The sequence below is a fragment of the Euprymna scolopes genome, chromosome 8 (assembly GCF_053919585.1).
Source record: "Euprymna scolopes isolate OS-2025 chromosome 8, ASM5391958v1, whole genome shotgun sequence".
NCBI lineage: Eukaryota > Metazoa > Mollusca > Cephalopoda > Sepiida > Sepiolidae > Euprymna > Euprymna scolopes.
In genome coordinates this window covers 54463156-54481649 of record NC_136489.1, presented here as the reverse complement: position 1 = coordinate 54481649, position 18494 = coordinate 54463156, and the positions used below count along the sequence as shown (strand labels likewise).

At 36.0% G+C, this 18494-nt stretch overlaps 1 protein-coding gene across 1 annotated transcript in view; it reads right to left on the bottom strand.

The window, feature by feature from the left end:
* Window positions 1-18494, bottom strand: part of LOC145283575 (putative G-protein coupled receptor No9) — a 355093-nt gene that overhangs the window by 93094 nt on the left and 243505 nt on the right. The window contains exon 2 of the mRNA XM_080132493.1: window positions 2622-2663. The gene's annotated coding sequence lies outside the window, so the exon portion shown is untranslated. The remainder of the gene's footprint in view (window positions 1-2621; window positions 2664-18494) is intronic.

Sequence of the window (18494 nt, the reverse complement as noted above, 5' to 3'; positions counted from 1 at the left end):
ACTGGCAAGGTAACTTTTTAATTGCACACAAATGTACATCATGTAGCAGTAAGTGTTTAAAATTGCTTCTGTATTTGAATGGCTATGATAAGTATCGGAAGTCGATAATAGAAAAACAATTGGTAAAAGACAAAACGATCGATATGGAAAAAATTTACACTCCTATAATTCCTACCACGACACAAGTATATTAGAGGGGTTTATCACTGCACAATCAGTAAGGCCCTGCCTATAACTTCAACGGTTGTTTTTTATAAGACAGGAGTGCGTCAAAAATAAACGTTTCAATTCAGAGAACAAATGAAACATTATCCTTGATTTTCCTATTAAATTTTAATTCAGGCTTATATATAAAAATATTTTCATATATTTAAAATTAGGTTCTCTACAGCGTAAGTAAAGTTCAGTGTATTGTAGTAGACGTAAGTGCATGTGTATATTTTAATGTATGTACTGCAGAGGGTTCCAGATTGGAGCATACAATCAATAGGCCCTGATGCCAATAATAACTATTGTATGTGTGAAATATTCGTCGGTTCTTATTCAAATTCCAATATGTTTTCATTTGTAACTTACATCACAACAACATTATGTATCATTTTTAGTGGCTTACTCATCAGATATAATTCTTAAAATAAAAGCAAACATTATTTTGAACAACGCACATCGTTTAAATAACTGACACACCACGCTACCTATGTTCTTGTTGTGAAGATAATCTTCGAATTATGTTTATCCTAATTCGTATTTTAATATTTTGGTATCTTAGTGAGTATTAATTATTATTTTTAAGTTATATTAAATCCTTTGTTATCATCCGTTTATAAATTCATATTTTTTATTTTTAATACTTGTTTTACTATCTACGTGTACTATTTTTGTATTCTGTTTATTGCTATATTTATAATTTATTCTTCCAAAATATTTTCTGCGGTCAATGCATTTTTTTAACATTAAACGTACAATATAATAACATAACGTAAAATCAATTAGAATATGTAAAATCAATATAATAACATAACGTAAAATCAATTAGAATATGTAAAAATATTTAAAGAATAGATAATTTATATTAGATGAAACTAAATAGACTGTTTTATTATATTTAAAAAGTTATGGAATAATTTGCAAAAATGAATTAATATATGTAACGTAAATAAACGATATGAAATGTATATATATATATATATATATATATATATATATATAAATACCCGTTCACATACACATTTCACGATAAAGCTAGAACCCAGAATTAGATAGAATCGACCAATTGCATAGACAACGGACAACGCCAGACCCAAAGTGAGTTTTGATGTACTGCATCTCATCAGTGACGTGCTCCGACATAGGCGCTAACCCAGGTTGTCGCACTCATGAGGTGTGCAATACTGACGACCTAACCATATGGGCTACGGCGCAACCTATTGGCTATACCTCGAGTTTTTAAAATTCTTATATTTTTTATCCAGTTCTTCATTCTGCGACGTGACAAGCAACGCGTCCTATACAACTAAGATAGTTAATGCTGGTATGCAGGCGGTAGATATCACATCTACAAACATTAACTGAAAATTAGCCGACTCCCCAGAAACGATTTCGGAACAACCTATTTTTTGAGGGACGTCACGTCCCTATGAAGGATGAACCGCCTTTTCTACACACATTAGACATTAATAGGAGATTATAGATAAATATATAAATACCCGTTTACATACACCTTTCACGATAAAGCTAGACCCCAGAAGTAGATAGAATCGGCCAATTGCATCGACAACGGACAACGCCAGACCCAAAGTGGGTTTCGATGTACTGCATCTCACCAGTGACGTGCTACGACGTAGGCGCGAACCCAGGTCGCCGCACTCATGAAGCGTGCAATACTGACGACCTAACCATATGGGCCATATAAGTAAAATGATGCACAAAAAATGAAAAAAATGTACAATAAATTAATTCAAAATGATATTACTTATTATTCACTGAGTTACGAAATAAATAAAATGCGAATTAAAATGAATACACTAAAAATGGTCTCCTTCATAAAGAGATTAATTTTCGCGGTGTATGTCAATTATTTAAACCATGCAATTTGGTCAAAAGAATGTGTTTTTACGGAATATATTTTATGAATAAGACACTAAAAATGCGACAGAGACATAATTTTGTTTACTTGGTAATTGAAAACTAAACAGTATTATAACAATTTCCGTTTAGACATGGAATAAACTACCACCTGAGCAGAGTTGACTTATGGGGTTTTAAAGTTAATATATTACACTATATATGCTCTGAGAAAGATAATCATTGTTCTTGAATTTTATTATTTTTAGATAAAAATAGAACATTTGCTGGTTAGAATTTTTTAACGGTAAAATATATCAGTATACCCTTTCAAAATATATATTCCAATTGTTACCTACATACTGATTTACGCTTCAGGTAAATTATATATATATATATATATATATATATATATATATATATATATATATATATATGCATATATATATACATATATATGTATATACATGCGTGTGTTTATGTGTATATACATAATTATGAATACATACATAGTATATATATATGAACATGAATGATGTGAAGCAAATATTACATACCTCTTTTATGGTTTCCGCTTTTTTATATCATGAGGTTTAGATCTGAAAATAAAAAAAAAGAAAATAAATGATTATTTTCAATGATTAAAACAAACAGTTTTCTATTCTATGCGAAAGTACAATATTAATTATATTAAACCGCAATTTGCAATCCGTTGTATAAAACGAATGATTAAATGAGCTGAATATTTATTTCGAAGATAACAAGGTGGAACGATGCAATTCGCCCTGAACAGACGATATGCTTTCATTTCCGTTTGACAAAACCGGTTTCTTTTTTTGTTGAAGACCATTTACTAGTTGTGCACGAATCCCAAGAGCTATAGGAGTGTTCTATCATGTATTATAGTGACACAATATGCAACGAGCAAGAGTGGAGATGAGCCGCTGTACTACTCATGCTCTCTACCAATCCACGTTATAACAGAATCACCATTGCCAGCGCACTCCAACTGCTAATCCGGACGATTCAAAGAGCAAGAAATCCTTTGACATCTGTTTGTCCTTTTCTGTAACAATTATTTTCGTGATGCTACCCCAATGTTATTTCATGCAGATTGTTATTATGTTGTAGACCATCGCTTTTATTTACTCACCAGTGTGTATGGGAGCGATTACTGTATCTTCTAATATCTCTCTATCTTTCGGGAGTTGTATGGATAATCTATCGGCTTTAAAAAAAATTTGAGGAGAGGTAATCAATTTTATTAATGTTAGTCGATAGGATTACTCCCCTTTATCTTGCTGTGGATACAGACAGATCTTTTCTTTAAACGAAATGCCCTGTATCTGTTTATATTGAATTTGTAATGTGACGTATCATTCGTTTTCATAATAATAGAAATTTCCTGACTGCAGAGATTACTTATGCCTTATTTTCAACCTTGGAGCAACGTTTCTCTGTGTGTTCGATGAATGTTATATTTTTATATACGGTATAATCACCTTGACACTACTGTTCTCGTTATATTACGTAGTGAACGTTGAGTTTTCTCTAGTACTAAATAGGTTATGGTTTGGCGTTATATAGAAAGACATCGACCCCTTCCTTCACTTGTCAGAACTGCCAAAACCTAACATCGGCTATTTTACTATGACGAAGATAGCTTAGATACTATGAGTGCTAGTGAATATATGTAAGTAACCTCGTGTAAAAAGAACTAAAAATAAGCAATCGCCTACTTGGTTTCTCGTAATTTAGTAACTGTGGTATTTTTAAATGTTTTCTACTAAATTGTACCCGTAAATATAATTAAGTTTGAATATTATTATGGATTCAAGTACTACAATCGTATGTAAAAGTATTGCGCAAATAAAATGCATACCGTTCTGAATAGCAAATACTCCTATTGACTTTAAGTGGGCTTGGTGTTCCGTCAATATATTTTGTGTAACAAATTATCAACTGTGCTTATTGCTATTGAATATTCAAAAATACATTTTAACATACGTTTATATAGCTTAATACACATAATAATTTGGGAATATGAACCCAGTGTGGTGTTATTAGGAATTATTGATTAAATGTACGTCAGAAAGTATATTATTCAGAAATATAATGCGAATAAAAGTAAAATGTCTTCCATAAAGCCGAGTTTATGCTGCTAATATTTTACAATAAACGTTTATAAGAAAGCCGATTAGTTTTATATTTTTACTTTTTGGTAAACGCTTACTAAGATACGGAGACAACTCTTGGATAAGAGTAAATAAGTGTTAGGTACATAGTGGGGCGTTGTCATTAATGGTAGAACTTATATAGGGTATACATATTTAAGAAAACGGAAAAAGCTTAATCACCTTGGATTTGAAAACAATCATGTTGTAGTCAGAAGCAACCAACATAGACGGATGATTCTATAAAAATGTAACTGTGAAGAGAATTATAGTTTATGTTTAGGCACATAGAAAGTGAGGGAAATTTTTGCACGGTTGCTGTAGCTAGATACAACATATGAGTAATGAAATAGTTTATCCATTAAGATCGATCAGCTACATGTTTGAAATAATAATTTTTCTCCGTCAATTCCATTTTTATTTGAAGTAGCATATGCAAATAAATTCAACGATCTGTATGAGGTAGAATGATAAGCATCTCTCTGCAGGGAATTTGGGGTGTCTGCGTTTTAAAAACCTTCTCCTTAAATTAGTCTTACTTTGAATCGCGTATGGTGACTTCAGACCGTTTTATCAATTAAATTTTATCTTAGCCCAGATGTTTATAAAAACACAGCCGTGTTATAGCAATTTAACGTTTGCTAGTTATGTTGAAACTGGTGTTCACGTTAGCTTACAAGTAGCAACTTTACATGGAACAACAAATATATTTTTATGACTCGTTCAAAAGTATACGTGCTTCTATCTATTTATCTATCTATCTATCTATCTGTTTCTTTCTATTTCTCTCGCTCATTTCGTCGACATGACAGAAGATTTGTAATCTGTTGAGAGCTAGGCGCCGTACGAAAAACGTTTGGCTCCCGACTTTATCGAGAACGGAGGGGTCAAAGGAAATATTTATTCTTCAAATTGAAAAATATGAATACACATTTTATATAAAGAAACTGTTGTGTTCCCTACTTATATACAAGTGTCCAATTCGTGCACTAAAGACTCCTGACCAGATAATTTTCAGAAGGGAACTAATGCTGTCTAACAACGCTGAGAATTCGGCACAAAGGTCGTTAAACAGAGGTAGAGATATCATACCACACCTTTTAGTAAAGTAGTTGCGCACATTGTTTAATTGTTTTAAATACGCGACGAGAGGGTAACATCCCTTAAAGAGACACCTTCACGGCTCATACAATAACTGGTTTCTATCCCCCAAAAATGACATGATTATAATAGTTATGTGTCAGACCATAATACTCCTTTTAAGGACAGTACCACGAGCGAGGAAACCAAGTTAAACTGCCCTGCAAACGATGGTCACATATGCGTAAACTTTATTTTCTGTTCATTTGTCTATCATTATTTTTACCGATGAAAGTGTAAATTGAATGAGCGTATCTGATTATAAATACACGTAAACATCTTTATAATAACTTCTGCCCATTTTCAATCATACTGGATTTTCTAATGTCACTGGTATCAGGCGCTGCTCATTCGTAAGAAGTTTAGTTTGTGATTTCGAGACACGTGCTAAACAATTAAACGTGATACCACCATTGCAGGAGATATCTATTTCCTATGAAGACTGAACAGAGGTTATAATGATGTCATTATAAGTTTGCTTATGATGAAAGGATAATTATTCTGAGAAGATAGAATAAACGGATAGGGAACCTATTTGCTGTTTTCTATTCAAAATGTTTATTATTCAGCGAGTATCAGTAGGATAAAAACTACTTGTTAAGATATGAATAATCGTTTTATTCAAGTTCCTTAGAAATAGACTAATTTCCACTGTCCGAATTCAAACGAAAACTCGCTCAAATATAAAGCAGCTTTATAGTGAACTAGTATCCGCAAAAGTTGTAGATAAAAAGCTTAAGTCTGAAAATCTTTATCCTTTTGGAAAAATACTGTGAACGCTACAAGTTCAAAGCTGACAGAGCCTAGGAGACAGAACTCCTCTTTTATAACAAACACTAAAATAACACGTAAATCAAAACCAAATATGTGTAGTATTGTGGTCAGCACATTTGTTTCAGATAGCAATATGAATATTACAAACAAAATCCCAATTGGGAATAAATTAGCCTTTTGCCGTGAACATTCCTGTAGCTTTTTATTTATGTGTAAATACTTGATATAATCTTTAAAAAAGTAATTGTCAATCTTATTTCCTCGGTAACACTCTTATAGTTAAAATGTGAACAATGACTTGCCGTACATTATTGAAGATTGTTTTACTAACGCGTCGCCATATATCAAGGCTAAACACCATCTGAGGATACAGGCTAATGGGATGGATCGATTGATTAAGTGTGTAGGCTAAAAACTTTTTTCTCATAAAAATTATTTTAGTATCTCGTATCAATTATGTACCTTCATTTTATTAACTCCCAGTAGTTCAAACACTTATATTTTTAACATTATGTTCTGCTTCCTTTTAATTTTATATTTTTTATTCACTACAATGATATGGAATATTAACCTATAAAGCAGTAGATGTTTATTTTATTCTTTATGTATGATAAATTTAAATGGATTTTCTATATTTCGTTGTTAACTTGAATTTAGTATATTATATGATTTTATATATGTTCTTTTCATAGTTCTATATCATTGGTTAAACTACCTACATATAGACGCGTAAATATCTCGATGTGTTTTATAAAAAAATCTCTGTACTACATTACGTAAAATGGGGGGGGGTCACCTCAAATACACAAACAGAATGTTCAAGAAAGATTATCGCTACAGTCCTCTGTCTCTTCTCTCTTGGCTGGCCGGGAATCATCTCCCAGCACCCAGAAATGAACATCGTTTTATAGGTTCCATCTTCACGCACTAACGAGATTATGCGAGAACGGGCGAAATAAAAATGCTGGCCGCCATGTTTGTTCTTCCTTTTCTTCGCCTGTACTCACTCGCTGAGCACTCTCTTTCTTGCTTCTAACCACATGCCTCCCTGATCTCAAGATCACATTTCATAGTCTCTCATCCACTGTGGCGGTCACCTCTCTCTACTTACCCTCTGAGGTGTCTCGTCCTCCTCCTGTGGCTGCACACTCCCCTCCACTGCTTCGCCCTCAACTGGTCTGACGTCAAGAATGTGCCTCGGGACTCCTCCCACCACAATGTTGTTACTAGTGTTCCTCCCAGTCACGCGACCCCTACTCCATTGTGTGGTGCAGCGCGCCCCCGGTGGCTTCCCCCATACCTCGTCCCCGAGTTTAATTGTCCCTGCGGCCTCTATTTCTCGGCTTGCCGGCTCCACCCTGGGATGCCTCCAGGAATATGCAAACATTGACAGTTGCGGGACCGTCTCTGGTATTTGTCCCAGTTTAGGCGACATGTTATACCAGAAGACGGCTTGCTCAGGTGAGGTGCCTCCTCTTTCCGCAACTGCCTTCATAGTGCGGTGGTTTCTCTCTACGATCCCGTTGCCACTAGGTTTGTAGGCAGCTCTGAAAAATTGTTGGATCTTCCATGTCTTCAGTACTTCTGTCACTGCTACTGACTTGAACGCAGTCCCGTTGTCGGTTAACAACTCTTCCCCGGGGCCTCGCTCCAAAAACACCTCATCAAAGATTGCCCCTATTTCATTGCCTGTTCCTCAACGTAGCTTCTTCCATAGGACAAATCGCCCGGGACCACAGTCAATCATGGTAAGGTAAAGTCCACCCCTGTAATGGGTGACATCGCATGCCAGTCTCTCCCAGGTCCCACTCACCTCCAATTGGCCAGCTTCATGCGTGCTTGGAGCAGGATCAATCGACTGACATCTGTCGCATGTCCTGACCACTTGCCTCACCTGCTCCTTGGTGATCCTTGGGTCGACTTTTTTCACTACGTACCAAGTCCTCTCTACCCCCATATGGTGAAAATTGTGCAGTTCTCGCACACCAACATCATTTAGATCCGATGCAGCAACAACATCTTTCTTTGGCAACAGCCAACTCTTCTTCACTCTCGTGAGAGCATCTGCTCGGTTCTTTTCAGAAGCCACCATGTCTACGCAAAGCTTCAAACAAAACTCTTGTATCAGCTCAGCCAGCACCCCAAGCCTGCGCTTCACTAACATCTCAGCAGCCCCTCTCGTTTTTATCCTTTTTTCGCTTGAAATGAGAGATTTTAGCCAAGCAAACACCGTGGCGGAGTCTGTTTTGATGCAGATGTCACGTAGTCCCCATTTCAAGGCCAGATTAACTCCTTTTATTGTCGCGTCTAATTCCGCCACATTGATGTGGCTGACGTCATTCTTTTTCCTCAACCAGGCTGCATCTTCTGCAACTACTCCTCCAATTTCCAAAACGACCCCTGTTGCAATGCTGCTCGCATCGCACCACACGACTCCATCCAATGTTTGCGGTATGTTCCAGGTACCCCGGACTGGGTCTTGCCGTTCTGCTTCTTTCAGGAGCTCTTCCATCATGGCGACCGTTCTTTCTCCCACCTTATCATTCCATCCTTGTCCTTCGGCGTGTCTCTTTATGTAGCTGCATGCTGGTCTAAGCCAGCTAGCAATGGGGTAATGTCCGATCAACTTTCCGCATATGGAAAAAAGTTCACGTCTGTTGAGCTCCTGCTTCAGTTGTGGGATTTCGTTTCCCCTGCGAAACTCTAGGCCGCCTGACGCACCTCGTTTCAGTTTTAGGCCCAAAGCAGCCCCTCCGTCTAATTTTCCCGGCTCTTTGGCGACCAACCTGAACTTCTTCAAATGAGATACCACCTCCTTGGCAGTTACCACAGTTTCATTCACCAGAATGTCGTCTATGTATGAGCTCACTACCCCATCTCCCTTTCCCATTGTCTCCAGAATCTTCCTGAGGATAGTTGACATAATCTTGGGTGCCGAATTTAACCCGAACCCTACTCGTGTAAGGCAGTAGGTTTTGCCTTTGTACTTGACTAACTGATATTTCCAGAGCTTCTTGGCAACATGGAGTTGCAAATAGACAGATTTTAGATCTACCAATGTAGATGCGCCATTCATCTGCCTCCATTCCCTAATGGTCTCACTGCACACATCTACGGTGTCGCCTCTCGTATGGCACTTAACATGGCCGTTCAGCTCTCGGAAATCCAGGACCGGTCTTACTTTCCCTTTAGTTGTTTGCAGAACCGCCATCAATGGCAAAATGCCCGACTCCACATTATCCGTCCAAGGCATCAGTATCCCTTCCTCAATCCATCGGTCGACTTCTTGCTCAAACTCCTTTCTCGCCCCTCCTCTAAGCGAATTTGTGTAGCACGCCACCCTGTTTGTCAGCGATGGCGCTTGATGTTTCCATGCCCACTCCACCGTCCACCGCTCTCCGTCGAATTCGGCTCGGAAGTCCTGATCTTTGATCGACAATTTTCTTTCCTCCCCGGCCTTGTTGATCCCTCTGGGGGCGTTCTCCGTCACCGCGCACTCAGCTAGTCCGAACCTCACATTGTCACATGTGATGGTAACACCTCCAAGGCGGCATATAACATCCATTCCAATGATGGCTTGGACACCAGGCACCAGGCGATCAGTGACAATTGCATGGACCCTCATCCGACGTTCAGCAATATCAATAGTGACGGTCTTCTTCCCTCGACACTTCACTCGCGACCCATCGAATGTCACTACTTCACCCTTCCCTTTCCATCTTCCGACCAGGGTAGTGTGCACCATGGTAGTGGTGCAGCCAGTGTCAATCAGGGCCATAATTTCCCGTCCTTCCACCGCAATCTTCTGTTTGGGCATCTGCTGCGGGTGCGCCTCTATTCTCGAATCGGGGCGGCCGCTGGCGCGTCGGCCTCCCCTCGCCAGTTTCCCGAACTTGTGCATTATACCGCTAAATGGCCTCTTCGATTGCATTTGTAACACACTGTCCGTTACAAGAACTTCCTGCAATCTCTTCTCATGTGTGGTCCCCCGCATTCGAAGCATGCGATCCCCGGGTTTGGCAGATCCCTGCCCACATCCTGCTGTACCGTTGCTGTCGTTCCTCCAGGCTCCGTGGGCTGGGTGCTCACTAAAATTTTCCACCCCCGGTACCTGCTGCAACCTTTTCGATATTTCTTCCGGGAACCCGGTAACAAAAGTCATATTGACTACGTGACTCGTGGCATGTCCTCTGATGCCCGACAACTCAACCAATCTCCTTATCTCATTCGCATAGACATCCACAGATTCACCAGTCAACCTCTTCTCTTTCAACTTATTAAAGGCCTCGAAAGGCCCCTCTGCGAAAGTTTCGATCAGTCGACCCTTGATGGCGTCTGCATCACCCTGTTCCCGCTCACTGAGCTCCAAATAGAGGGCCAGTGCGTCCCCTTCCAGAAACAGTGGTATTACTGCGGCCACATCATCCAGCTTCTGAATCCTTGCTACAAGGTCCACTTTTTTAAGCCACGCCACCACATCACCGTCGCCATTAAAAGGCTTAATCATATTGCTTAAACCTGCGTTGGCCATCGCCTCAAATTCACCTCAAATACACAAACGGAATGTTTAGGAAAGATTATCGCTAGAGTCCTCTGTCTCTTCTCTCTTGGCTGGCCGGGAATCATCTCCCAGCACACTACATAAAAAGAAATGATTTTCAAATACATTTCAAACGACATAAGCATGTTGAAAAGTAAAATAAATAAAGATATTGCTTTAAATAAATTACAGGTTTTTATCTTTGCATGAATTGACTGGGTTTAATCGTAATGATGTAGTTGGTTGTACACATAAACGTGCATTGTCGGGAACGGCAGTCACATAAGAAACTAAATGTTTATGTCTAAAAAAATGTAACATAAGCAAATAGTTATAAAAGTAATGCCTCTAACAAAATTTCCTGGGTATATAATTAAGATGTATAACTGAGAACAAAATATTGTCAGAATTAAATTATCAGTTTTATCCTTTGCATTACGTATATTGCTTAAATATACATGCATCCTCCGGACGTCCATCGCGAATTAGAAACAAAATGGTATTGTGACCCATTGTTCAAGCTTAAGCGCCCGCATCGATTTCCTCTTTTTTATGCCGTTCAAGTATATATCTCTTATGGGGAGTTTTCTCTGGTATATGTGACCGAGTTGACGGGATTTTTTCAATACACGATGTACAACTTTTAGGCACGTGTAAATATTTATTCCTCATAAAATAACAAGACATCCCATTTAATGAAAAGGCAGACACATGGCTATCTAAATTCGGGTCATAGAGGCGTCTTTTCTAAGTATCCTACACTTAACTGTATGCATCCACAGAAAGCTTAATTCATATTGTCATCATGTCGTTGTCCTCATCATGGAACATTTGCAGAAATGTCACACTAACTCTATTTATGTGAATCTACGTAAATTTACGAATATTTGGAATAATTTTTAGGAAAATACTTTAAATAACACGGTCATGAGTGGATTAGGGGACAAGAACGCACAAAGAGAAATAAAAATTAAATAACAACGATATTAATCCAGAGGCATGACTGTAACAGATTCCGAAACTATTTAAGAATAGACCATTTACTCTTTTCTGATGTTTTTTACAAACGAACACGAACAGATTAATATTTTGTTAGGCGTGGAATATAAATGAGAGATATTTTTTAAATAGATATAATCATAGAGCAGATAGTGCGCAATTAAGAAAATTACAATTATGGAAAAATCGATAGCAACATTAACTTTTTGTTGTGAGCATTTTAGGAGCACTGAAACTAGTAAAAATAATAGGACAGCAATCTCTCAACTACCTAACAAATATATCAAGTGGACTGGGCGCAAAACCGTCCCTTAACCTCTTGCGCCAGACTCAATAAGGGAGCATGCGATTCTTCTAGTGCACCAATTAACGGTAAATGCTAGCTACTCCTTAACTCTCTTATTGCATCTAATATTACTATAGGTAAAGAAATAACAATAAAGTCATGATGATCTTTAGAAGTGTGGTCCACAAAACTAGTCTAAATATACTTAAGGAAATGAGATATACCGTATTGATAAATATGCTCTCTCCATGCGAAACAACTTCAGGTTTTAATAATATATTTTTCAATATTCTCCTTGTTTTTCTTCTCATACGCCTACCAACATATATACGTCGGAAAGCCATCTGTAGATATCTAGAATGTAGCTTGAGATATGTCTTGTTCTGAGGGAACAGATAGTTTTCCCAGGTATTGCAAATTAATTTATTTATAATCGTGTTAACACCAATATTACCTAGTATTAAAAATATCTTCATTCACAGCTTTTATAATGTTATTTTTATTAAAATATATTTATGTCGCTGAATCAATAAAAAAATATATATGCTAAGATATTTAGAAAAATCACACCAATTCCAAAGCCCTCCTTTTCACTCTTCCAATACGTAGAAGCCTTGATTCTCTATGTATATGTACCAGAAATCTAGAATATAGCTTCGGATCTGACGTGCTTATTCTCAGTACAGTACTCGGTTGTCTGAATAATGATAGTAACTGTATAGCACAATCCCAAACATCCCTTTTTATCGAAACAGTGTACTGTTACTAAACTATATCTACACTGTATGTTTTAATAGAATGTGTCTGATATAGCTTATGACTTAACTATCGGCATATACAAACACTCTAAAATTTACAAACAAAAATCGAACAGCACCTCTGAATGTGCTGCCACCATTGCACACATAAATCATTTCTTCAGTTGATTTAAACGTAATTATTGGTTTAAAACTAAAGTCGCCTATATAACTGTAAACAATCGCTGCAAAAGAATAAGAGAAAAAGCGAGAGTGTGACATCATCAGTTATCGAATTCAAAGTAGAACAAAGTCTTGATTTCTGTAAGTTTTGGCGAAGAACAAATAATGGATTGAATAGATTTGTGTCATCAATGCTGACTATCATCAAAATGCTTGATGTGGTTTTTCAGCATTTAATAAAGACAAAATAATTGCTAAGTAATTTGCAACAACCGTAAACCTTATGCAATAAGGGTCTTTTATATGGTTCCCAAACCATGTGAAAACACTATTAGCTTGCTAATAAATATTGTGTGTCATGAATAAGTTGCGATTTACCGTAACCAATCTTGCGCGATGAGTTCAGAATTAAAATCACTGCCAGGGGAGGCGACGCGAATTCTGCTCTCTAAGTTGATCATAGGAAAGCAAGTCTTGTCGATAATATACCGTAAGGTATTTCTACAAAGTCATTAGATAAAGAGCCGAACCAAAAATTAAAATTAGAAAACTTAACGCGATTCTTAGACAAAAGAAGTGCAAACAGTCGTAAAGCCTGACCGGGGTCACGTAAGTAGTGCACATTTTTCCCCCATTAAATTAAACATGCCGTGAACATCCTTATATATTCTTGTATTTAAAATCTTTACCCAAAATTACTCCTTTTTAAGCTAGAATGTCGGTCATAATCAAATACTAAAATATGAGCAAAGTCATTAAACCAGTTAAAAAGACATGGTAGCATGACCACATTACACCATGCGCTTAATCACATGCCATTATTATTGCTGCGGTAGATAACTTACACTGATACTACGTGGTAACGCGCAGGTGTCTTTATAATCTCTTCAATTGTACGAAAGTTTGCTACTAACACAGAAAGACAATCAGCTTACCTAAAAAAACAACAAAGCTGTTGCTCCGTTATAAAGCGTCGGAAAGTCCACCTATACTTTGATAAGTGAACACAGGCTTTGGACGCCAGGGCAAAACGACTACTTACAATGGACAACTCTGTAAAACATCTCTTTTATTTGCATCCCTGTCATCGACTTGGAAATAACAGATATTTATTTATGGAAGCTCGGATAAAACAATTAGAAACTAGAATAAATCGTAGAAAACGATGTTTTTCATCAAAACGCAATATAACTATGATAACCAAGGTGTTATTATTCAGAACTTATCTTCACTTTATACTATAGTTTGATTATGTTAGCCCAATATATACGCAAACTAAAGAATTCGCAAGAAGTATTGCACATTTTTAAACTGTTATGCATAAATAATCATATAACTCCGTCGTTTTATATCTCTTCGTTTTCTGAAGCAATGTGGTCACTACCTTGTTATCAGTAATCAAGCCCTGATCAAGTCAATTGTTAAACACCTCTTTCGGTAGAACAACAACTTCGACATATCATACCATAGAATTTGTATTTTCGACGATCAGCCGAGCTAATACTTTAATTGTGAGAAGTGATAATGTATGTACGAATAAAAATTGTATTGGCGTATTAATATATAGGTCTTAAATAAAGGTTCAAATCAACCAAAACTAAATACAGAAATGGTAACGGCAATATATTTCATTATAAGATATCGATATTGAACTTGCCTGCTTCAATTTTTACACGGATTTAATTTACAGCAAACGACTTGATCAAGCAGTATGCCAACTTCACAAAACTCTCACGCCAACAAGAATTATAAACAAACTTTCTAAACAGTAAAATATTAATCAGGATATATTCTATACAACCTTGAACCTGTGGTTATATTTTTGTCAAATCTTAACTCTTATACTTCACAAAATATACTTTCACTACTTTTATTGTTTTTGCTTGCCTGAGAATACAAGGCACAAATCGACTAGAATATTCTTGGAATCATGTGATTAGAATAGGAAGATATATTACAATTTTGTATGAAAAAAAATTAATCTTGATATTTAAAACTGAAGCAGCAAATTGAGTACTTAAAACTGATACCTCCGGAATTGTTAATAAAATCGCAAATCCTTTTTTGCAAACATAATTGCATTAAATAATTTTAAGCCTATATCGTGGTAGTGCAAAACATTTAGATCATAAACGATCTAAATCGTTATATCGTCTTCCAGTCAAAAACTCTGCAACACTAATCTCTTATGATTTAATTGAACGGATATGTTTTTTTTTTAAATTAGAAACAGTTTAAGTATTCGTTTATCATTATTATCTTTGGAATGGAAGCATATTTAAATATCTAATAAGTTGGTGACAACCTGTGGCGTTTAGTGCATTCTGGTGGACATTTGTGTGTAATCACACGCTCATTAAATTATCCCCTTTTATCTCAGTTAAATTCAATAAAAGAAATATATTTAAATATTCATGACTTAATCATTGTAGACAATTCGCAAAACTGATATAGTTGTCAACAGTATAATGGAAACAATTTTATTGAAAGCATTTTATTTTGTGTGTCTGCTTAATCTTTCGAAACTGACGGATTGTAGTAAAAAAATGAAATTACAGACATGTAATTGACAGATCCCTCAGCAGACACACTCTCCTATGTATTGCAACAACAACTTCATTAAAAATGTGGCATTTGAATTTCTGCGTTCCGAGAGTTGCAACATAATGTTAAACTGAATTCTGAAACACCGGGAGACATACCTTATTATCAATGTACAATAAGTCAAAGTAAAGCAAAATCATTACATGATTTTTCAAAACAAATCGTGTCTATTTACCATTTCTATGGTCGCTATTTCTAAGCGTTCATTGTACTGTTTCAATAGTGTAATGGCGGTTTTTTACGAGATGCCATTCTTTAGTTTGTTGTCGATCAATTTTATAGTGAAGAGTTCAATGTCTTCCGACCAATTTACCCAAACGTCCACGTCTATTAGGGAGTATGCTTGTGAAAGAAGACAATTAAAACGGACGCTATATCAAATATATATGACAATTCAAACGGATGAGTGATATAGATGGCTGCTCATTAGTTTCAAAAGAATTTTAAATGGAAACCTAACTCAATTTAACGATACTTTGTATAAGCCCATAAGAAAAGTAGACGGACTCTCAATCTTAGAATTTTAAGATCTCAAACAATTTAATTGGTTCGCTCTCTCCTGCGCGCCTTTTCTCCGTCTATCTGTCTGTCTTTCTGTCATTTTTTTCAGCCTCTCTTTCTCTCTCTCTCTCTTTATATATATATATATATATATATATAGAGAGAGAGAGAGAGAGAGAGAGAAAGAGAGAGAGAGGGGGAGAAAAAGAGTGATAAATAAATAGATTTGACACACGTATATATATATATATATATATATATATATATATATATATATATGAAAAGAAAAAAGGTTTAAGACAGAGGGAGGGAGCGCCAGAACAGATACCTTTTCCTGTGGATGAATCATTATTATGAAGAAATTCTGGGTTTCAATTACTCCCCAACATAGAGTCTACCGTAAAAAATAATTAAATATACTCTGATACAAACATAAATAAAACAAAATATATTCAACTATGCGTTTATAATTAATGTCTGTTATTTTCCAACTGCACTTCATAATATAACATCTCGCTTGATCGTGTAAGTTATACATGGACAACTGTAATATAGTACTGCCATTCCTGGATTTTCCATGAATTAACATAATTTATACATTAAACAATATGAGCATATTAAAACCATTAGATGAGGATAACTCAATTTCAGAACCTCGATTTTAAGCCTATGTAATATTGATATAAACCTTTTGTCAAATTAAACAATGCTATTCCGATGTGAACTGTAGCATCTGCTGTGGCTATACATTTCGAAGCTTAGATTGATTTTCCGGATGTAGGCGATGGTGATATGATGCCCTAGGTATTCCCAGTAACCAGGGTCATTCTCCTGGCGTTGCAGACAAAGTTCAGCGGAAAGGCACGCAAATACAGTCGGAGCCAACGCAGCTGCATAAGTTATCAGAAAGTTGTTGCAGTGCTTCACCATCCCACTCCTGAACTACAAACCGGATTTTGCGTGAATTTTCTCCATTAGCCTTTGCAATTACCAACGAATCCACAATGCTACCTGAATAATATGCAACCCTCCTAAAGAAGCATTTTTCATTTTTAAGTTCAACTGAAATTAAGTATAGTGATAGTCACATGTAAAAGGCAAATGCTGATATTGAAAATAAAAAAAGCACAATATTATAAATAAAGCCTTTCTGAAAATATATAATCAATAATATTAGACGGTTTTTTAGACCAAAACCTCGATACCCAAAAGTAATAAATCTTTTTCTTATATCGAACATTTCATGGATTTTAAATTAATTAAACGAATATACATATAAATGTTCCGTTCTATGAAGCTACAGTGTTTTATAGTGTATTCGGACGCTTTATTAGTTACGTATACCCATGCATAAGTAGTATCTGATTCTATTACAAAGTTCAATACTAGTCATTATTTTATATTTCAGAATATTGTCGTTATAAAGCCATTTTAGAAGAAAAAAAGTTCTCTATCAAAGCGCAATACAATTTTCCGACATCTGTTGTAGAATACTATCTAGAGGGGTGTTTTTTTATGTTCGTCTAATCGATATATACATATACATATATATATATATATATACAACTTAGTATTCTTACTTATCGTTCTCGTCTTTAGTTGCATGGTAGTTGACTTTGTGACTGGGTTAAACCGCGTCCTCTCGAGAAGCAGTTAATTTCATGCCTTACACTGATGACAACGTAAGTTCAAAACACGCGTTTCCGTAGCTAAAACAATTGTTTTTATTTATTAATATATTGTTTAATTCTATGTGAGCAGCTTGCCTTGTGCAATATATGCACGCATAGTGCAGATTATCTGACATAAATCAAGTTCAAATAGGTAATGGTATATAAAAGCTATAAAACAGTGTATGAGTCAAATAGCAGCATGCAAATGAAGACATAATTAAGTCACCAAAAAACGCATTTATTCAACTAAACTTTAGACCCAACAATCCGCGTTCTCTTTAATTTTTTAGATACATTCTAACTTCGCTGATCTGAAAATCATCCGTTGCTTGATATCACCACTTCTATACTACTCCAAAACACTTAAAAAATGCCTTAACAAATATTTCTCCCTGACTGCTTGATAATTGATTCTATTGTACTAGTTTTTAAGCATTTTGACGAAAGCCGTGATCCAGTAAATTATCGCTGCATTAGCCCCTCCCCTATCCTCTCCTTACCAAACCCTGTGGTTCCATTAATCAATCATGTAATAGCCCTCACCTCAGATAATAAACTTTATTTCCGACCAACAGTGTAGATTTAGAAAAGCCTGTCCCACTGCATATATCCTAATTGTAATCTCTGAACGTATATAATACGCACTGGATGAAGCAGGTGAGGCGAGTGTAGTATCCCAGATAAATCTAAAGTCTTTGGCAAAGTTTGGCAATGTTAGTCTACTCATAAAAATTAAATCGTAGAATATTACTTGACGAATATATAACATAATCTAATCCTTATTTTAATAAAAGAAATAAGTTTATGTATAATAATTGT